The sequence below is a fragment of the Carcharhinus amblyrhynchos genome, unplaced genomic scaffold (assembly GCF_965287045.1).
Source record: "Carcharhinus amblyrhynchos unplaced genomic scaffold, sCarAmb.v2.hapA scaffold_42, whole genome shotgun sequence".
In the NCBI taxonomy this organism is placed as follows: domain Eukaryota; kingdom Metazoa; phylum Chordata; class Chondrichthyes; order Carcharhiniformes; family Carcharhinidae; genus Carcharhinus; species Carcharhinus amblyrhynchos.
In genome coordinates, this window is record NW_027649783.1 from 3,119,488 (window position 1) to 3,142,703 (window position 23,216).

General features: G+C 44.5%; 5 non-coding genes across 5 annotated transcripts; 4 read left to right on the top strand and 1 right to left on the bottom strand.

Moving 5' to 3' along the window:
- Positions 1–495: 495 nt before the first annotated feature.
- Positions 496–567, top strand: trnad-guc (transfer RNA aspartic acid (anticodon GUC)). Its single transcript has one exon. It is a non-coding gene; the product is annotated as a tRNA-Asp (tRNA).
- Positions 568–3,028: 2,461 nt separating this feature from the next.
- trnap-ugg (transfer RNA proline (anticodon UGG)) lies at positions 3,029–3,114 on the top strand. Its single transcript is given in 2 exon segments — positions 3,029–3,064; positions 3,079–3,114. It is a non-coding gene; the product is annotated as a tRNA-Pro (tRNA).
- Positions 3,115–17,318: 14,204 nt separating this feature from the next.
- On the top strand, positions 17,319–17,390 carry trnag-ucc (transfer RNA glycine (anticodon UCC)). The gene has a single exon. It is a non-coding gene; the product is annotated as a tRNA-Gly (tRNA).
- A 1,936-nt stretch (positions 17,391–19,326) lies between these two features.
- trnas-aga (transfer RNA serine (anticodon AGA)) lies at positions 19,327–19,408 on the top strand. Its single transcript has one exon. It is a non-coding gene; the product is annotated as a tRNA-Ser (tRNA).
- A 3,108-nt stretch (positions 19,409–22,516) lies between these two features.
- On the bottom strand, positions 22,517–22,592 carry trnat-agu (transfer RNA threonine (anticodon AGU)). The gene has a single exon. It is a non-coding gene; the product is annotated as a tRNA-Thr (tRNA).
- Positions 22,593–23,216: the final 624 nt, after the last annotated feature.

Below are 23,216 nucleotides of genomic sequence, written 5' to 3' on the forward strand. Positions count from 1 at the left end.
AAGACAATATAATGAAAGAAATGTATCTCAGCTGTAAAGCACTTTGAAACTTCCAGCCGTTTGGAAAAAGAAACACATTTCGAGACAAGATAAAAGCAAAATACTGCCGATGCTGGAATCTGAAACAACAAATCAAAATACTGGAAAAACTCAGCAGGTCGGACATCGTGTGGAGAGAGACCAGCTGAGATTGTCCAGCATGTTCAGACTTCAACACACCCCGTCTTTCCTCCAAAATTAAAAAGAACATGCGGTTTGATATGAACGGCAAACGCACCGTTCTGTCTCCACCTGATTTGTGTTTTTGCTTCATGCATCCATCTCATTCTCTTTCCTGCTAATCCAAAAGTCTTAATTAATTAGTTAAAGCCGCCATTTGCTGCATTAAATGGTTCTCCGTATTGGGGAAAATAACTGATCTCGTCAGAACCGAGTTGTCGTTCCGGAAGTGTAAGTGGCAAGTGTACAATGCGTTTCATTAGCTACAGGGGCAGTTCCTCGTTAGTATAGTGGTTAGTATCCCCGCCTGTCACGCGGGAGACCGGGATTCAATTCCCCGACGGGGAGCTTGACGCAATTTTATTATGTAAAATTGTACTTGTGCCGTTCTTTAACTGAAAACGGCAAAAATAAAAGGCTGTCAAGAATTGAGACTTTCGAAAATGGAAATCTTTACATTTGTACCGACACTTTTCGTGACCTGAGATCAACGTTCGTTCAATTCAACAGCATTTTGGCTCACCTTTGACGTGGCGACGCCACGTAGTCAACACGTTGAATATTACCCTGACATTAGCACAATGTCAATAAATGCTGTGATTTCATATTTTTCAGTTCTATTTTTGGATGATCCACTGATTCCAAATCCCTGAAAATACAAAGGAAAGCTCCACTGTTTTCCAATATTGGAAATCCCTTTGAGTTTGTGAGTTGTGGAGATTCATGCAGCGTGAGGAATGGAATATTAATGCATGATTGTCAGAGCAGGAAGGTTCAGTTCGAGCTGGACAACATTTTGGTGAGGCCACCGCTGGAGGACAGTGTGCATTTCCGGTCAAATCACTACAGTAAGGATTTGATTGCACTGGGGAGGGTGCAGTGTCCATTTACCAGGGACCAGATCGTAGACTGGGATGGAGAATTTGAGCTATGAAGAGAGATTGGATTACATAGAACATAGAACATAGAACATTACAGCGCAGAACAGGCCCTTCGGCCCACGATGTTGCGCCGACCAGTTACAAAAACAATGACCCACTAGCCTATACCAATCCCTTTTCGTCCATAAACCTATCCAGAGATCTCTTAAACGCCCCCAAACTAGACGCATTTACAACTGCAGCAGGCAGGGCATTCCAATCCCTCACCACCCGCTGGGTAAAGAACCTACCCCTGACATCCGTCCTGTAGCTACCCCCCCTTAATTTAAAGCCATGCCCCCTCGTTTTACTTTTTTACTTCGAGCAGTGAAGGCTGAGAGGAGGCCTGATTGAGGTGTATAAGAAACGGACAGGGTGGATAGGAAGCTGCTGCTGCCTCACAGCACCAGGCACCCGGGCTTGATTCCCAGCTTGGGTCACTGTCTGTGTGGAGTCTCCATGTTTCCCCATGTTTACGTGGATGTTCTCTGGGTGAACAAAGAACAAAGAAAATTACAGCACATTAAGCAGGCCGTTCGGCCTTCCAAGCCTGCATCGATCATGCTACCCGACTTATCTAAACCCTCCTTCCATTCCGGGGACCAGATCCCTCTATTTCCATCTTATTCATGAATTTGTCAATACACCTCTAAGAAGTCACTACCGTATCCATTTCCACTACATCCGTGGCAAAGAGCTCCAGGCACCCACCGCCCTTTGCCTCATACATCTCGTTTAAACCTTGTCCCTCACACCTTAAACCTTTGCCTCCTAGAGACTGATTCTTTCACCCAGGGAGAACAAAAAGCTCCTGACTATCCACTCTGTCCATGTCTCTCGTAATCTTGTGGACTTCTAGTAAGTCGGCCCTCAACCTCCTTCGTTCTAGTGAGTACAAACCAAGTTTCTCGAACCTCTCCTCATAGCTAATGCCATCCTTAGCAGGCAACATCCTAGTAAATCTTTTCTGCACCCTCTCCAAAGCCTCCACATTCTTCTGGTAGTTTGGCGGTCGGAACTGAACACTAAATTCCAAGTGCAGCCTAAGTAAGGTTCTATAAAGCAGCAACATGACTTGCCAATTTTTAAACTCAATGTCTCAGCCGATGAATGCAAGAATGCTATATGCCTCCTTGACTACCTTCTGCACCAGCATTGCCAATTTCAAAGATCTGTGGACCTGTCCACTCAGATCCCTTTGGCTATCAATACTCTTATGGGTTCTGTCATTTACTGTATATTTCCTATCTGTATTAGACCTTCCAAAATGAATTAACCCACATTTGTCCGGATTAAATTCCATCGGCCATCTCTCTGCCCAAGTCTCCAACTGATCTATATTCTGCTGTATCCTCTGATGGCCCTCATCACTACCCACAAATCCACCATCGTTTGTGTTGTCTGACAACTTACTAATCAAATCAGTCACATTTTCCTCCAAATAATTTATATGTTACAAATAGCAAAGGTCCCAGCACTGATCCCTGAGGAACACCACTTGCCACAGCGCTCTATTCAGAAACAAATCCTTCCACTGTGATCCTCTGTCTTCTTTGACTGAGTAAGAAGTCTTACAACACCAGGTAAGAGTCCAATCAATTTATTTGATCGTAAACTCACATGCTTTCGGGATTTGCCCCTTCGTCGGGTGATGAATGGGCAAACCCCGAAAGCTTGTGGGTTTACTATCAAATAAACTGATTGCACGTTAACCTGGTGTTGTGAGAATTCTTACTGTGTTTACCCCAATCCAACGCCGGCATCTCCACATCATGATTTCATCAAAACAGACAGTGAAATGGAACATTGTTCAATAAATCTGAGTTGTCAAAAAAAATTGCCTAACTTTGGAATACTTTGAAATGTTCAGGGGGCAGATTGCTATGGGTGGCTCGTTGGTCTAGGGGTATGATTCTCGCTTTGGGCGTAATATGAAGAATGCGAGAGGTCCCGGGTTCAAATCCCGGACGAGCCCTGCATTTTTTCAGAAAGATACTTCTTTGCAATGAAGGTGGCGACAATGAGTGAAAGCCGAAGCAGTGTTTACCTCCCGGGAACTCATTGCAGAGAAAATATCTTTGCAGAAGTCGGAAAACAACCATACAGGCTGACAGGACTGGGAATCCCAGTCAGATTTTAATTTTTCCATGTTTTAGTTTAATTCCGGTGTTCCGAGTGAACCGTGAGTGTCGGTGAGTTTCAGCAGTCCTGTTGAGGGGAAATTTACAATCAGGAGAAGGACACCCGAACAGAGGAAATAAGGGCAGAAGAAGGCCATTCGGCCCCACAAGTCTGCCCCGCCATTGGCTGATCTGTTTGTGTTTCGATTTCCACATTTCCATCTGTTCCCGATAACCTTTGATTCTGTTGCCAAATAGGAATCTATCCACCTCCGGAATAAAAGTGTTCAATATCCCCGCCTCCACCGCCTTCTGAGGCAGAGTTCCAATGCTCCGAGAGAACAGAATTCACCGACCCCAAAAGAGGAAGCTCAGTTTTCTTCAAGTGTCCGTTGTTCTGCATTCACTCACAAGAAGAGACATCATTTCCACGCGCAACTTGTGAAGACCATTCAAGATCTGATGTGCTTTGAACAAGGTACCTCCCACTCGGAGTATCTCCGGTGCAGAGATTCCCAGCCAGTCTGTGGAACCTTTCCTCTTCTCAATCTGGTAAATCTCCTCTGCACTGTCCAACTATTCAAGTTATCAAACTGACAATCTCTTATGGACCGATTACAGCGCATTTACATCCTTCATTAAATATGGATACCGAAAGTTCAGACAATATTCGAGATACTTCACTAATGACCTAAACAACTGAAACATAACATTATTTTCTTACATGGTCAAATGTCTGTAACAAAGCAGACATTCCATTAACCTTTTTTAATACTTGTTGTACCTGCATACTAAATATTTGTGACTCGAACACAACGAGATCCCTTTGCATCTGGGGAAGTTTGCAGCCCTTCTAGAATTGAGTAATAATCTGGTTTTGCTCTCTTCCTGCCAAAATGAATAAGTTCGCATTATATTCCAGTTGCCAGGTTTCTACCCATGCACAAAACCTTTCTATAACTATCTCCAAGCTCCTTACGTCCTCTCCACAATTTACTTTGCGACATATATTGTGTCTTCTGCAAATTTTGCTGCCGTGTTTTCAGCTGTGGACTGCGATAGCTGAGCTTCTATAGAGATGACAACTCCCAGACACAAAGTGCCCGATGATCTTTTCCTGTGCTGTAACTATTCTGTGTGTATGGATGTGAAAACCATTCTGTATCACTTGGTGTGTGATGCAGGAATTGAGTGTGGAATTCATTGTCTACCTGTCAGTCTCTATGGGTGTATATGAGTGAATGATTCATTCTGGATCACTCTGTCTTTTGTTCACACTGTGATTGCGGATTGATTGTTTGTCTCCCAGTCTCTGAGCCACTTTGTAGATCTGGGACAATTCAATAAATAATTTACCTAAATGAAATCGGGTCTTTTTTTTCTAATTAATAAACTGATCGACACGATCGCCCACCCAAACTATTTCATGTAACATTATCTTTTTGTCTCTGAAATCCATTCACCCTCCAACACTTCCCCAGCTTTCCATTAAATACAGCTGTGCTAATCGTCTCCAATCATAGAATCCCTACCGTGCAGAAGAAGGCCATTTGGCCCATCAAGTCTGTACCGACCACATTCCCACCCAGGCCGTGGTGCTGTAACCCGCATTTACCTTGATGATCCCCCTGACACGAGGGTCAACGTAACATGGCCAATCAACCTAGCCCGCACATCTTTGGGTTACGGGAGGAAACCCACGCAGACATGGGGAGAATGTGCAAACCGCACAGAGTGAACCGAGGCAGGAACTTAACCTGGGACTCTGGCGCTGTGGGGTAGGAGTGCTAACCTTTGTGCCTCCCTGCCGCCCAAAATTCTTTCCCGTTTCTTCGCAAATTTCCCGTCTCGTATTCTTGGATGGTCAACTGAAATTTAAATCTAGTGATCGTTTCTTCTTGTATTCTGCAGTGATATATTCACTGCAGGGAATTCTCGAGAGCTCAAACCTGCTCCCGATTTAATAAACGGTGGCTGGGCTTGTCCGGGATTATGAACCCGGGACCTCGAGCACGATAATTCTACCCCAAGTGAGAATCAAACCCCAAGACCAACAAGACAACTGCCAACTGCCAACGCTTTAGCCAATAGCAAATTGCAAATGCTGCCAACTCAATGATGATTTTAGAGTAATTTGTCTAGTGGAATTTGTGATTAAATTACGAGGTCTATTTTATCACAGCCCAGCATTAATTCTTCATATTGACCGATTCCTGCATTCCTGATGTGAATGTCTTCCCTCTGTTGAAGTTCTGGGTTGCGGCCGGTAGATGTCAGCACACTCAGATAGAGCGAAGATCACAGACCAGAGAGGGGCAAACAAACAAGAATTGTTCAAATTATATGGGGGAATGGGAAAATTGAACAATATTAATTTTTAAATGATATTTACTTTGCAACAAGCAGTTGTTATCGTTGTCTGCCCTTCGATTCGAGGGTGACATCCATTCAGGGCCGTGGGTTTCTGCTATGGATCTTCATGTGAGTGAACAGGCCCATTCTCGGCCCACAGAGCTTTCTTCCCCGTTACTGTATTCTCTGCCGCCATTTTGCCTGGTAAAAAAGTATGCTGCAGATTGGGGGACAGGTTTTGCCCATTTTCAAGCTCCTCTCAGTCTTCAGCATGAATGCTGCCTCACTTCAATCTGGAGGATGTCGGGGAAGCGTTACTGATGGAATTTCCCTCACAATCTTAGGATGCGCTGATACACTGGTCACATGTACATCATTGCGCGAAAACCACCAACCATCAATGGCATGTATGAGTGAGATATATTCTTATCTGCCCATCTCTGGTCACGTTTTATCGAAATGACATTTTCTGAAAATCTTTCACTAATTTAAAGCCCAGGATCAGCCCATCCCTCAGCCTTGTTATTACAGGAGAAGGAGGATCCAGTTTCTCAGTCCGTTACCAGGCCATTCTCTTTCTACTCAATGATTCTTCTTTTTATAGCCTGTTGGTGTCGCCTGCAGGACCAGCATTTGTTGCCCTTCCCTAATTGCCCTTCAGCTGAGAGTGGCTTGTTTGACCATTTCAGAGGTCAAGTAAGAGTCACCCTCTTACTCTGGGTCCGGATTCACATGTAGGCCAGACCAGTTCAGGAGGCCAGACTTATTTATCTAAAGTGCACCGGTGAACCAGATTATAGTGAACAACAATCGCCGGTAGTTTCAAGGCCGCCATTACTGAGAGGAGCTTTCAATTCCAAATTGATGAAATAGTGAATTTAAATTTCATCAGCTGTCGTGGTGGGATTTACTCCGTTTCCCCAAAGATTAGTGCGGGCCTCTGGATTACCAGCCCAGTGACATCACCTTTCATCCCTGTAATCAGAAACACTTCACTCAGCTCGTTATCAAACCTCTTCCTGAGGAGATTATTATTATTATTATTATTGTGATTATTATTGTGCGGAGGGTGTGGAGAGTCTGCAGAAGGATCTAGAAAGGCTGGGCGAATGGGCCAGGAAATGGCAAATGGAATTTAATGTTGGCAAGTGTGAGGTGGTCCACTTTGGTAGGAAGAATGGCAGGAAGGACTATTACTTACGGGGCGAAAATCTGCAGCAGGCGACGGTGCAGAGGGACCTCGGGGTCCTTGTGCATGAGTCGCAAAAACCCAGCTTGCAGGTGCAACAGGTGGTCAGGAAGGCGAATGGGATGCTGGCCTTCATAGCGAAGGGGATTGAATATAAAAGTAGGGAGGTCTTGCTGCAGCTGTATAGGGCATTGGTGAGGCCGCAACTGGCGTAATGTGTGCATTTTTGGGCGCCGCACCTGCGCAAAGATATTTTGGCCTTGGAAGGAGTGCAGAGGAGGTTTACTAGGCTGATACCGGAGTTGAGGGGGTTGAGCTATGAGGAGAGGCTGAATAAACTGGGCTTGTACTCGTTAGAGTTTAGAAGAATGAGAGGAGATCTCATTGAGACGTATAAGATGATGAATGGGATGGATAGGATAGAGGTGGAAAGACTCTTCCCGCTCAAAAAAGACAATAGGACTAGGGGGCACAGCCTCAAGATAAAAGGGGGGCGGTTTAGAACGGAGTTGAGGAGGAACTTCTTCACTCAAAGGGTGGTGAATCTCTGGAATTCTCTGCCCGTTGAAGTGGTGGAGGCTGCCTTGCTAAATATTTTTAAGACGCGGGTTGATGGGTTTTTGATAAGAGAGGGGATTAAGGGTTATGGGGAGAGGGCGGGAAAGTGGAACTGAGCAGCGACAGATCAGCCATGATCTTATTGAATGGCGGGGCAGGCTCGAAGGGCTGGATGGCCTACTCCTGCTCCTATTTCTTATGTTCTTATTAGATTTTCCTCCACAGAATTTTATTAAACTATTTGCTGCAAAGCCTGTTGCTCCATTCGGGACAATCAGTAATTTATTAAGATCACACAAAAGCAATTGATTTCTGCGGAGAATAAAATAATGGGATGAGAATTTTTAATGAACCAAACAAGGAAATACATTCTGAGAAAGCGCCCTGCAATGTTTGAAAGAAAATGCAGAGCTTTCAGCTGAAGAAAGAAATCTCAATTTGCCACACGTTTTCCCAGATTTCTGCAGAAAACGACCGAGATAGGAATCGAAACTAAAATCTTCTGATAGTATCATCACTATGATTACCGAAGTCAGACGCCTTATCGATTAGGCCACGCGATCAACAAACGCCATATTGTACCAAATGTTAGCGCCATGTGAATAACTGCCGTGATTGTAGCTATTTTCAGTTCTGTTTTTAGAGCCTTTCTGATTCCCAGATGCCAAAAAGTTGAATTGAAGTTTGTCAACAGCAGAAGTCTTAAGTCCACTTCTAACATTCTTGGGTGCCTGTCTGTACTGGTGCAAAACTGATATTTGTAAATATTTTTTATTCTGTTCTGTTAATATGTCCCCTTCTCTTGCAAACGTGTTCCCTGTTGTGTGAAAAAGATTCTCCGTGAGGATGTTTTTTGTCTGTAAATTGTTGCTTGTTTGGTTAAGATGTTCCCTATTCTTGTGTAAAACTCCGGTTGCATATAAAATCCATTTCGTGTCGATCGAGGATTCGCGGGAAAAAGGGAAGCCAAATAACAGTTTGGTAAAATTCGCAAGAATTTCACAGTTACCGGTTAAGTTGTTTTACCACCTTTGTGAACAGGAATAGCAGAGAATGGTTTCGATCCATCGACCTCTGGGTTATGGGCCGAGCACGCTTCCGCTACGCCACTCTGCTACGGCAAAAAAGCCTTCTTTGCTGCCTATCAATGTAGTCAGGCAGATTTTCACTCTTGTGTCGTTTAATAGGAACAGGAGTGTGAGGAGATATCACTGCATCACACCGAGAATACAATAGACAGAGAAAAATACACAATAGCAGCACGAGAGACTGCTTGGACACATGGAACGACAGACAAAGTGTTGGGAAACCGGCAAGACACGGAATTGAGAATCCATCACTTTTTTTAAAGGAATTTTCTGTTGCAAATACATGTCTGTAAATATATTTCCTGCTGTGTAACTGTGCTGTCTGTTGTTGAGAAGTGTTTTCTGTTGTTATGTAAAATGCCTCCCTGAAGCTGTAAATGTTTCCGGCTGTGTAAATATGATCCATCTTGTGTCAATATTTTTAAAATATTCTGTTAATAAATGCCCTGCTCTGTAAACATGTTCCCCGTGTTGTCAAAATATCCTCCGTGAAGATGTTTTCCGTTTTGCTAATGTTAATTATCTGATCTCATGATGTTCCATGTTGGGTAAAAATGTTGTATGTTGTGTTAAGATCTTCTCTGTTCTTGTATAAAACTCTGGTTAAACTGCAAGTGGATCACGATCGCCCAATTTCGACTGCCTTTTACCCTCTATTAGGGAACGTGATTGGATGATTCATATTATATCCAACACATGCGTGTGAGTGAGATTTGTTCTGTAACTGTCCGTCTCAGATTGTAGTTGTGTTTTTATTTGTTTTATTCATTTCGAAAGGTGGGGATCACTGACTAGGCCAGCATTCATTGTCAATCCCTAACTGGCCTTGGTTAGGTGCTGGTTTGCTGCTTTCTTAAACTGCTGTAGTCCCTGAGGTGAGGGAACAGCCACGGTGCTGTCAGCCTCACAGTGTTTCAGGATTTTGCCGCTGCGACAGTGAAGACGCCGTGATGTATTTCCAAGTCGGGACGGTGAGTGGGTTCGAGCCCGGGTGGGTGGGAGGGGTGGGGTGCGTGCAGCTTGCAGCGCTGGTGCTCCCATGTATCTGCTGCCATTGCCCTTCGAGATGGTAGAGGTGATGGCTTAGTGGGTGCAGTCGAAGAAGAGTAGATGAAGAAATATTGTTCCCATTGCAGAAGAGAGACGGATGGATTTTAATGCGCTGAGTGTTTCGGACCTGGAATGCACTGCCTGAGGGTGTGGCAGAGGCAGCATCAAATCAGGACTGACAAGGAGGAATGGGATCAAAACCTGAAGTGAAGCGAATTGCAGGTTATGAGACAAGAACTGGGAGAGGAGTGAGCCGAGTTGGACTTGTACAGAATCGCATCCGGACTAGGGGCCCAATGGTCTCCCTCTCTTTGCTGTACCATTCTCAGACTCTAGATGTCAGTCTGTTGGACACATTCTGTATCGCTCTGTCTCTGGTGTGACATATGTTTGCAATATTCATTATAAATCTATCTGAGGGACTTTGCAAATCTGTGCACATTCTGCCCGGAAGATACCTAATTGAACCTGGTCTTTTGTTCTAATTAGTACATGATTCCACGCGATCCTCTACTCAAAATCTTCAATGTAACATCATCTGCTTATCTCTGAATTTCATTCTCCATCGTCTCATTACCTAGATTTTTCTTTAGTACATCGATGCTAGTTGACTCAACTGTTCCAGGTAATAGCAAATTCCAAGTTATATTGACTACATGGGAAACTACATTAATATTGAATTCTCCATGGGATTTAATGCTGACATCCAATCATTAATTCCTGTTTGATCTGGCTCTGCAACACCGACAGTTCACATGGATATTCTTCTGCTCTGTTGCAGTTCTGGGTTACGGCCAGTAGATGTCAGGACGCTCTGATAGACTAAAGTTTAGACATCAGGGAGAGGCATAACAGAGAGTCAATGTTCACATTATATTGAAGCTGGGGCGGAGAAATTTCGAAATACTAAATGTGGTGGCCATATCAATTCGAAATCCACCAGGAAGCTGCTTTCCTCTGTATTCATCATTTAACAGTCTGACGTTTTACTGTGTTTACGCCAATCCAACGCCGGCATACCCACTTCATCATTTAAACACAGATAAATCAGCAAGGCTATGCTTTTTAACTTCAAGTATCAGCAACAGTAGGTATTTTGTTTTGAACCAATTAACATTTAAAATCATTGTTGTTTAGTATAGTTAGAATTTCCTTATGCAACTGTTTGATTATTAGTACAAACCGATTAAAACATAAATTACACAGGGTTTTACTTACTTCTAATTGGGAAAGGTAAATAGAGATAAACTTGTTTTTCTTGATTATATATTACTGACCTATATCTGGGTGCACAGGTTTCAACCTCAAACTTGCCAGTCGTGCAAAACTTGAAAATATTCTAAACTTTAATAAGAAGGATATTGATAATCTTCAAGAAGATGTAGACAGGCTGGTGGAATGGACAGACACGTGACAGATACAACTTAATTAATGTAAGGAAGTGTGAAGTGAGACATTTTGGTCCGAAGATCAACGAGAGACGATACAAAATAAAGGGTATCCTTTACCCTTCCTAATCCCCATTGCACCTTTAATATGCAGAGATGCCACAGTCTCTTCACCCATCTCAGAACTCATGAATATTCAGCCTGAAGTCTGCATTTCACCGTCTACTTGTACAGTGATCATTAAAAATTTGGCACTCCAACTTTCCTTGGCATCTTCTGAAACGATTCCCTGCTCCGTCTGACAACTCAGTCAATGTCGCATCTTCACTTAGTGCCCTGCCCATGGTAGGATTATCCTGTCCAGTCCCCATAGTGTTTCACCTTGCTCAGTTGTATTGCCCAGATTGCATCGTTCCAACTTTTCGATTCTCCATTAATAATAAATGAACAACTCGTCTTTGTGTAGCAGAGTGGCGCAGCGGAAGCGTGCTGGGCCCATAACCCAGAGGTCGATGGATCGAAACCATTTTCTGCTATTTCGCTTTTAGCAACAGAAAAAAGAATTACATGGCGGCTCCTACAAAATGATTTGTCATTTCCGTCCAGGGTGCAGTAATTTTCTTCCGCTTCTCGTTACTAGTTAACATTTGAATGAGTAACAGATCGCTGGAGTGTCATTTACTCACAAACAGACACAAGCTGTAAATGTTGCAAAGATACACAAGCCGAGGTTTTTTTACCCTTGGAGCATAACTATAAGGTTCATGGTGGGAGATATAGGAGGGATGTCCGAGGTAGATTCTTCACTCAGAGAGTGGTTGGGGTGTGGAATGCACTGCTGCTGTGATAGTGGAGTCGGACACTTTAGGAACTTTCAAGCGGCTATTGGATAGGCACATGGAGCACTCCAGAATGATAGGGAGTGGGATAGCTTGATCTTGGGTTTGAACATAACTCAGCACAACATTGAGGGCCGAAGGGCCTGTACTGTTCCATGTTCTATGTTCAAGAATCATCCCTTGAATAAACACTGCCACCTTTCAATGTTTAGCGGGTGAGATTCATGAAGAGCTGAGTGTGATTCCCGCCTTTCTGCTTCTGTACAAATTTAGTCAAAGGAAAATTATACAAATATATCTTCAATTCTCCTTGTCTTTCACAAAGAACTGAGCGTGTGTTGGATACAGTTTCAACAGTATTTTAAAAAGATAGAGAATGGATTTACAAATTTAAAATCCACGGGTGACATCAATGCCTGAAGTGGTTTTCAGGCTGTGGCGACTAGAATAACAATGCACATTCTCAATTTGAATTGTTCAAAATCAAAGAATGGAGCATCCATTGTGGATGAAAGGAAACTTTAAACTGTGCCGCTGTGCTGTGCTTCAGGAGCTGGTTTTACACAAATCTCCGTTAATGAGATGTTGCCTCACCTGCTGAGCATTTCCAGCATTTTTTTTTCGGTCAGATTTCCAGCTCCCAGCTTTGCGTTGTGTTCTGTTTAACTGGAACAGGGAAGAGCTTCTGATCAGCCCTGTGACAGATAGAGTAGAATGTATCTCCCACATATCAGTCCCGTGAGATGAGACTTCAAGCTGTACAGGGTAGTGAGGAAGAATGATAAGGGAGCATCATTCTGGGATGGCGAGATTTCCTGTATAGCGGACGCAAAGTTCTGTATTTCCACAACTGTTTGACCAGACATCAGATGTCCCAACGTGACTTGCGATCAATGAAGTCCCTCTTAACAGTCCTTAACCTTTTAACTATGAGATTATTGAACTTATCAATAGTTTCCACATTGTCAAAAATCCATCTAAGGAAAGTAAAGTAAAATTTCAGCCTGTGTCTCTGTGTCGCGTTGGATTTCCAAATGATGGTAATTCAGTCCCTTAAAGGTTGTGAGTTTGAGTCCCACCACAATCGGATTATGGATCAGGTTAGTAACAAACCAGTTGCTGCTTCATTGATGTGATTCACCTTCGGCACCGACATTTCCTGCTCTGCCATCTCTCCATGCTGTTTCTGTTAACCCGGCTCCCAGGGAAACCACTGACTCGAGAATAAATCACAAACCTTTCTTAAAGTTTGACACAACGTTCGCTGGTTGGGTGAGAAATTGTAACATCTTTTTCAATTAGATATTTCATTTCTTTTGGAAGATAAATAAGATTAAGGAACACACACACGCAACAACAACTTATAAATAACTACAATCAATAAATAAATATCAGTGTCCGACAACCTGGCAGTGTCTCCTTTTTCACAAATACCACCAGATCTGGAACATATTTCCAGTATTCCCCTGAACCCACCCGCAGCCATGACTGGCTCTATGGCTTAGTTGGTTAAAGCGCCTGCCTAGTAATCAATAGATCCTGGGTTCCATTCCCAGCAGAGCCTTCGCTCTTTTTCAGTGTTATTCTTATCTTTCTGCTGCGCTGGTCCTTATGGTCGTGGGTTTGGAAGGTGCTGGCAACGGAAATTTACTGAGTTGCTGCAGTGCATCGTGTGGATGGTGCACACTGCTGCCATTGTGTGTCGGTCGTGGAGGGAGTGAATTTTTATGCATGGGAAGCGAATGAAGCGGGATGCTCTGTCCTGGATGGTGCCAAAGTTTTGCCGTTCTGTTCAAGTTGAATTCACCCAGACAAATGATCTTAGGAAACAAGGTGATTCGATTTCCTCCCACATTCCAAAGATGAGCAGGTTGAATGGATTTGGCCATGTTAGATTGTCCCTTCGTCCCCAAGGTATTTATATCAGTAGATTCGCGGAGCGGGTGTGTGGCACTGCGGGGATAGATCCTATGTGCAACCTCTGTCGGAGAGTCGGTACAGACTCGACGGGCAGAATGGTCTCCTTCAGCACTGTCGGGATTGTGTGGTTCTCAGGCCATTTGACTGTGTTCGGAATTCCCCGAGAAAATAATGGAAATCTGTGCTGGTAGAAGATTGAGTATATTTAAATGTTTTTTTTACTGCAAGATGATGAAAATACCTGGATCTTCTCAACAAATAGTCGAGATAGTTGTGGAGAGTCTCGAAATGTTTCAATCGTTGGAGATTATCCACTGTGAAGGGAAAGACAAAACTGACAAGCAAAATGGATTTTGTGACTGGCATAACTGCAAAAATCATTGGAAAAAGAATCAAGGGTTTGAACGCAGGATTTCCTGCTGACTAGGCGGGCGCTTTCACCAACTAAGCCACAGAGTCTGTCGCTGCTGTGGGTGGGTTCAGCGGAATGCTGGAAATACGTTCCAGATCTGGTGGAATTTGTGAAAAAGGAGATACTGCCAGAATTGGAACGTACCTGTGAACTGTCCGACTAAATATTGAACTGTTTAACGTGAGTTGGTTCCACTCACTGTTTTCAGACACACATTTGGAATAAAAATAGAGATGTGATTCACACACACAGTTTTCTGCTCTGAAGGCAGCTGTGTTCCTTCTGTCGCACGAAGTGATTTAAAAAAGAAAATACTTTATTCATACGGGATATGTGTGTCACTGGCCCGGGAAGCATTTATTGTCCAAATTAATTGTCTTTGAGTAATTGGCGATGAATTCATTCTGGAGACACTGCAGTCCATGTGGTGTATGTACACATAGACTGCTGTTAGGGAGGGAGTTCCGGGATTGTGAGCCAGCCATGGGAACGGTGATATGTTTCCAAGTCAGGATGATGTGTGTCTCGGAGTGGAATTTACAGGTGGTCATTGTTCCTCTGCATCTGCTGCCCTTGTGCTGAGAGATTTCCTGGGTTTGGATGGTGCCTCGCGAAGGAAATAAAAACAGTGTCTGAAGTGGGATTTGAGCCCAGGCCCCGAAAGAAGACTGCGACCTGAACACAGCATCTTAAACAGATCGGTTATCCTGACGACATTAGCCAAGGTTCAAAATCTGTGCACAAATCGAATTGAATTCCATCTTTGTAGCATTTACATTTCAAACTCGATGCGTTTTTTTCCCCCAATTTTTGAACCCCAGACAGGGGCCTGTGGTGAGGGATTGGAATGCCCTGCCTGCTGCAGTTGTGGATGCGCCTAGTTTGGGGGCGTTTAAGAGAGGTGTGGATAGGTTTATGGATGGAAAGGGTTTGGTTTAGGTTAGAGGGTCATTGTTTTTTAACTGGTCGGCGCAACATCGTGGGCCGAAGGGCCTGTTCTGCGCTGTAATGTTCTATGTCCTATGTTCTAAGTGAGTCCCATCCTCTCCCAAGCCGCCTGGGGGTGAGGAGCTTCTCATTGCTGCATTGCTCTGTTTGCTCAAATCAACAAAGACCCAATTCCCGCCCTTCCTGTTCCTTACAGGAAGGTGTTGAGAGTGTCAGATCTGAGCAATGTGAAGTATCCAATTGGAGAGTTACATCCTGACGATAGGGATATTTCTCCACAGCTGCTTTCGGAGCTGCTGAATATTTCCAGCATTTCCTCTTTCTGATTTTGTGTCTTCATTACAGGAGTTCATTTACTGACAACCCAAAACTTGTCTCTCGGGCCCAGCTCCAGACACAGCTTTTCTGTGATCTTCAAACGGACAAGTTCACTCTTCACTTTCCTACACACATGCTTTAAAATCGGCTGGTCTCACACTCAGCACCCTGCGGCATCGCCTTCAAACCTCACCCCACCCTTCAACTGCCCACCAGGGCCTCAGAGGTACAAGTACTTCTTAGGAATTGACAAAGGCAAGGGGATTACTGTGTTTGTGAGGGCATATAAAAGGTTAATCCACACTCACAAAGAGACTGTGAGAATCTCTCTCCCTCTCTATTTGATCAACAGAAGATACAGATTGTCTGCAGTCAGTCATTATCCAACAATATTCCCCCTTCCTATACTGTTACTGAGTGGGGGTGGAGGGATAGACACCGATAGAGTGAGTGAGGGCGGTGATAATTTATCAGATAATATATCAGTTACAGAAATCCTTGTAAATTCCGGCTTTATCCAGAAAGATTCTCTTGGAGAAACAGAAGCTGCAGTCTCAGCTCTCACTGATATTATAGTAGAAACATATTATTAATCCCACACTCAGGAACAGTGCTGCATTTGGACAGGAGGTATGGGGAAAAGGAATAGAAACTGAATGGTCCAGTTCTGAGCAGTGTGCAGGCTCAGAGGGAGCTGAGGGTCAGAGAGATCTTTAAAGGAGATAGGCGATTTTAAGAGAGTCGTCAGTAAGGCGGATTGGATGCTTGGCTTCAGAACCGGAGATACTGAGTATAAAAACTGGAAAGTTCTGCTCAATCTTTATAAAGCTCTGATTATCTGCGGCTGTTTTAGGATTGTACCCAGACCCAGTAATCACACTTTAGAAAGTGTGGGAGAGTCCTGACGAGGGTGAAGATGAGATTTACTGCTTTGGATCGGTCGATGATGGATTTTAGCTCAAAGGTTTGACTGGATAATTCGGATTTTAACTCTTTACAGCTAACGGGATTGAGTGGTGATGTAAGAGACGTGTAAAATAAAATAACATATTGAACCAAGGTACACAGGGGGAAGTTGCTGCATTAGCTGCTGGCAGAAGGATTCAGGGACAGGCATTGAAGATTGAAGACAGGATGTGTCGGAGGCAGAGGATCCCCACAGTGCGGAATGAGGCCGCACCGACCATTCTGCACCAACTCTCCAACAGAGAATCCCTCTCTGTAACCCCACCTAATTACCCTACTAATCCCCCTGACAATAAGGGGGAATTTAGCCTGGCCAATCCGCCTAATCTGCACTTCGTTAGAGGTGGGAGGAGACCGGAACACCCGAAGTAAACACACACACGGGGGGAACTTGCAATCTCCACACAGACAGGCAGCCAAGAATGTTGGAAATGATCTTCAGTTTTCTACCGGTTACAAACACTGGGGATTCCCCTTCAGTTTGTGGCATCTGGGAATCAGTAAAACATCCAAAAATAGAACTGAGAATAAATATAACCTCGGTAGGTATTCACATGGTACTGACATTCGGACGGTGTACTCATGTGTCGACCGCGTGGCCTAATGGATAAGGCGTCTGACTTCGGATAGTGAAGGTGTCAGAAGATTGCCGGTTCGAGTCACGTCGCGGTCGTTTTATGCAGAAATCTGGTTGAAGTTCCCAAAAAAACGAAATGTCCTTCTTCAGTTGAAAGCTCTGCGTTTTCTTGCAAACATTGCAGGGCTCTTTCTCAGAATGTATTTCCTTGTTGTTTTGTTCATTCAATTTTCTAATCTCATTATTTTATCCTCCGCCCCAGAAATCAATCTTATCTTTGAGATCTTAATAAATTGTTGATGCTCCCGAATGGAGCAACAGGCTTTGATACAATCTATTCAATAGAATTCTGTCCAAACTGCGCTCCGGGCTCTCCTGGTGCCTGATAAAATCAGCAACTGAGGAAGCTCCGTAATTAAAACTAACACAAATATCAAGGCCGTGTGTAGCGTGAGCGATGGTGGTATAGTGGTGAGCATAGCTGCCTTCCAAGCAGTAGCCCCGGGTTCGATTCCCGGCCATCGCATTGATAATTTATTTAGAATCTTATCCGCGGCCTCTTGGAATTTAAACAGAGTGAACAAACACAGGGTGAACACAATATTCGACAGGAATAGAGTTTTTTATTTCCATTTTCTCTTCCGACGTAATTAGATTTCAATGGAAAAATATTTAAATAGAAAAACAAGTCTCCGACCTAATAAAAGAATTCAGAGACAGAGATACCAAATATTAGTTGAGGAACAAATTTCAGCTCACACTCTGTGCTCTGCACAATCCTGGTTCCTGATGAAGTTAAGATATGCACATTACTGAGGTGGTTACATTATTCTGGTAAATAAGCAGCTGCGATGGCTGAGTGGTTGAGGCGCTGGATTTGAAATCCAATGGGGTTTCCCCACGCAGATTCCAACACTGCTCATCGCGCTTATGGTTGGAAATGTTTGCTTCGGGCAGCCATCCTGGGGAGTTTTTGCTATGAAGTATTTGGATCTCCATCATGCATTCAGCTGCATGGTTCTGGGCCAGGTGCAGGCAGCTGAGTTTGGAAAGGACACCTGGGTATCCTCGGGTTGGTATGGACAAGACGGGCCGAATGGCTTCCTTCGGGACTGTCACTTTGGTTCTTTCGATGTTTCCATCAGCAAAATCATAAAGTGTTCCATGAGCAAAAACAAATCATTGAATTCTCAGTTAGGAAGAATAGTAAAAAGGTGGCCTTAAACTGTCCAGAAAAACGAGACAAGCCAAGTTCAGTTTGCAAACAGTCCGATGGACAGACCTGGTGTCTGATGAAATCAGCAACGGAGGTAGTTCCGTAATTATAACTGATTCCACGGATATTGCAGGGAGGTTTTTCACACAGAGGGTAGTGGGGGCATGGAATGCTCTGCCAAGTAAGGTCGTGGAGGCAGGCACGCTGGAGTTGTTTAAGAGTAACTGAGACAGGCACATCAGTGGGTTGGAGATGGGAGGGTGTAGGAGATTGTTTTAAATAAGGTTCATTAGCATTGGGACGTCCCTGGTAATGTAAATGGATATGGTCTGAAAATAATGTTTTTTCTCTTTTCATTTACAGGTTTAAGTCGGTCCGCCTTGTGTCCAACGAGGGGCATACACGCGATGGGTCGTACTTGGGCTGCTCTTGAATGTTCGAGATTAGCCGAGTGCTTCATGTCGTTAGTGTGCGCTTAAACTGGACCAGATACTGGCCACACGACAGCTCAGTGACTATCACTGTTTGCTGTGCAGATACATGGATTTGGGCCGGTGTCTGTGGGAGTTTGCACATTCTCCCCGTGCTTGCGTGGGTTTTCTCCGGGTGCTCCGGTTTCCTCCCACACCCGAAAAATGTGCTGTTAGGCTGATTAGAAGTAATAAATTGTCCCTAAATTAGTTTCCCTCAATGTGGATGGCCATAAAAACAATAGATAGGGGTCATGGGTAGAGAGGTGGGCTGGTAGTATAAAAATGGCGGCGCGGGCTCGTTGGGCCGAAGGGCCTGTTTCCGGGGCTGTTTTTGTTCTTTGTTCTTAAAATAAGGGTGGCTGTTGAGTTGTGAGGGATGGTGGTATAGTGGTGAGCGTAGCTGCCTTCCACGCAGTTGATCTGCGTTCGTACTCCCGGCCATCGTATTGATAACTTACTTACAACTTTATCCACTTCCTCCTGTGTTTTCAACCGAGTGGACAAAACCAGGGCGAGCGCAACATTTTACGATAATGAAATACAATAGAGCTTTGTATTTTTCTTTTTATTCGGAACTAATTTGTTTGTAATGAAAAATTACTGAGATACAAAAACAAGTCTCTGACCTAGTCAGTGAGTTCTCCGTCAGAGAAAAAATAAAGAAGTAGAGGAACAATTTTCAGCTCACACACTGAGCTCTGTACAATAACGGTGCCTGATGAAGTTAGTATGAACGCTAATGAGGTGACTATATTAGCCACCTAACCCGTGGAGCTGCGATGGCCGAGTGGTTAAGGCGTTGGATTAGAAATCCAATGGGGTTTCCCCGCGCAGGTTCGAGTCCTGCTCGCAGCGATTATCATTGAAAGTGTTTGCTTCCGGCAGCCCCAGAGCCGGAACTCCTTCTGGTATTTTGGTGCCAAGTATGTGGATCACCATCATGCTTTCAGCTCCATTGCCCCGGGCCGAGTGCAGGAAGGTGAGCTTGAAGAGGACACCTGGGTGCCCTCGGGCTGGCATGGAGAAGATAAGCCGAATGATTCAGTGCTGTTCCCTTGCTCTGGTTCCATGAGGGAAATCATAATGTGAGCAGATTGAAAACAAAACAGCATCAGGTGCTCAAGTTCTCATGTCAGAGGAAGATTCTTATGGAATGACACACAGAACATAAGAAATAAATTTCATCAGAACACATTGAATAATAATTTCAAAATGCTGCTTGGATGATATGACATCGTGTTCATTCAAACACATTGCTGCAAGCTGGTCATTATTGGGCGTTAGGAACTCCTGGTTATAGCAGATTGGGAATGGAAGGAGCAGCTTCACATCTGCACATTGACAGGTCAAACTGTGTCTCAGATTGACAGCTCCCAGGACAGGTTTTCCTCTCCTCTCGCTCTGTGCTGTGGATTCTCGGGGATGAGTTGGAGTTTCCCAGCTCAGTAACTGTGAAAGCCTCTGAGGCCGGCGATGCTCACAGTGTCTGCTCCCCAGATTCAGGGAGCTGCAGCCAATCAGAGCCGTGCCTGGGTTAACCCAGAACTGGTTGAAACGGTGATATTGTTCACACGCTGAATTCTATTTGATCAGATGTAGATACAGATTGTGTGCACTCAGTCACTAAACAACAAGATCCCACCTTCATATAGAGTTGATGAGAGGGGATGGAGGGATAGAGTGAGTTAGAGCAGTGAGACACAGATCTGTTCTGTTAATATGTCCCTTTCTGTTGCAAACTTGTTCCCTGTTGTGTAAAAGAGATTCTCCGTGAGGATTTTTTTTGTCTGTAAATTGTTGCATGTTGTGTTAAGATGTTCCCTCTTCTTGTGTAAGGCTCTGGTTGCATATAAAATCCACTTAGTACAGATCGAGGTTTTATACATAGAACATAGAACACTGCAGCACAAACAGGCCCTTCGGCCCAGACATTGCGCAAATCACACCTACATCTACCAAGCCATGGAACTATCTGTAACTTCCAATCCCATTCGATCCCGTATACTCATCCAGAAGTCTTTTAAAAGACCCCAGCGAGTTCGCCTCTGCCACCACCGACGGCAGCCGATTCCACTCACTCTCCACCCTCTGAGTGAAAAACTTTCCCCTAGCATCTCCTCTGTACTTGTTTCCCAACACCTTAAACCTGTGTCCGCTCGTAGCGACCATTTCAGCCCTGGGAAATAGCCCCCGAGAATCCACCCTATCTATTCCTCTCAGCATTTTATAAACGTCTATCAGGTCGCCTCTCAACCTTCGTCTCTCCAGGGAGAAGAGACCTAGCTCCCTCAACCTATCTTCATAAGGCATGCCTCCCAATCCAGGCAACATCCTTGTAAATCTCCTCTGCACCGTCTCAATAGCTTCCACATCCTTCCTGTAGTGAGGCGACCAGAACTGCGCCCAGTACTCCAAGTGGGGTCTGACAAGTTGCAGCATTATCTCCCGACTCCTAAACTCAATTCCTTGATTGATGAAGGCCAGTGCACCATACACCTTCTTAACCACATCCTCCACCTGCCAGGCCGATTTAAGAGTCCTGTGGACCCGGACCACAAGATCCTTCTGCTCTTCAACTCAGCTAAGACTCCTACCCTTGCTATTGTACTCCTGCATCCAGTTGGTCCTGCCAAAATGGGCCACTACACATTTATCCGCGTTGAAGTCCATCTGCCACTTCTCCGCCCAGTCTTGCATCCTATCTATGTCACGCTGCAACTTCTGACATCCCTCCAGACTATCCACAACACCACCAGCCTTCGTATCGTCGGCGAACTTACTAACCCATCCCTCCACTTCCTCATCTATGTCATTTATGAAAATGACAAACAGCAAGGGTCCTAGAACAGTTTTGGGGGGAAAGGGAAGCCAAATAACAGTTTGTGTAGTCCAGGTAAAAGTCACAACTGCTTCACAGTTACCGTTTAGTTGTTTTATCATCACTGTGAACAGGAGTAGCACAGAACGCTTTCGATCCATCGATTTCTGGGTTATGGGCCCAGCACGCTTCTGCTGCGCCAGTCTGCTACGGCAAAGGATCTGCCTGCTCCCAATGAATGTAGTCAGGCAGATTTTCACTCCTGTATCGTTTAATCGGAACATCAGTGTGAGGAGGTATCACTGCATCACACCGAGATTACAACAGACAGAGAAAAACACACAATAGCAGCACGAGAGTTGGTTCGGCCGCATTTGGAGTACTGCGTACAGTTCTGGTCGCCTTACTACCAGAAGGACGTGGAGACTCTGGAGAGAGCGCAGAGGAGGTTTACCAGGATGTTGCCTGGTATGGAAGGACTGGGGTATGAGGAAAGATGGAAGAAATTGGGGCTCTTTTCCCTTGAAAGACGCCGACTGAGGGGGGATCTAATAGTGGTATATAAGATTATGAAGGGTATAGATAGAGTAAACAGAGGTAAGCTATATCCTATAATAGAGACACGTAGGACCAGGGGCCATGGACTTAAGGTGAGGGGGGAGCGGTACAACACAGATATTAGAGGGCGGTTTTTCGCACAGATGGCAGTGGGATCTGGACATCTGGATGGCCATAAATCATTAGATAGGGGTCATGGGTAGAGAGGTGGACTGGTGGTGTTGAGATGGCGGCGCGGGCTCGTTGGGCCGAAGGGCCTGTTTCCCGGGCTGATTTTGTTCTTTGTTTTGTTTTTTTTGAGAGACTGCTTGGACACATGGAACGATTTAAGCCATTTAACTGTGTTCGGAATTTCCTGAGAAAATAATGGAAATCTGTGTTTGATGAACTTACAGCATTGGGTTTATTACAGATGATTTTTTTTAACTGCAAGATGATGAAAATACCTGGATCATCTCAACAAATAGTCGAGATATTTGTGGGGAGTCTCGAAATGTTTCCATCTTTGGAGATTATCCACTGTGAAGGGAAAGGCAAAAACGAGTTAGGTAACTGGCACAATCGCAGACGTCATTGGAGAAGAACCAAGGCTCCGCTGGGATTTGAACCCAGGATCATGTCTGCTTACTAGGCAGGCGCTTTAACCAACTAAGCCACAGAGCCGATCACTACGGTGGGTGGCCTAAGCGGAATGCTGGAAATATGTTCCAGATCTGGTGGCATTTGTGAAAAAGGAGATACTGCCAGAATTGGAAGGTACCTGTGAACTATCCGACTAAATATTGAACGGTTTAACGTGAGCTGGGCCCACTTACTGTTTTCAGATACACATTTGGTGTAAAAATAGAGATGTGATTCACACACACAGTTTTCTGCTCTGAAGGCAGCTGTGTTCCTTCTGTCGCACGAATGATTTAAAAAAGAAAATACTTTATCCATACGGGATATGTGTGTCACTGGCCCGGGAAGCATTTATTGCCCAAATTAATTGTCTTTGAGTAATTGGCGATGAATTCATTCTGGAGACACTGCAGTCCATGTGATGCATGTACACATAGGCTGCTGTTAGGGAGGGAGTTCCGGGATTGTGAGCCAGCCATGGGAACGGTGATATGTTTCCAAGTCCGGATGATGTGTGTCTCGGGGTGGAAATTACAGGTGGTCATTGTTCCTCTGCATCTGCTGCCCTTGTGCTGAGAGATTTCTCGGATTTGGTTGGTTCCCTCGTGAAGGAAAAAAAAATCAGCGTTAGAAGTGAGAGTTGAACCCACGCCTCGAGAGAAGATT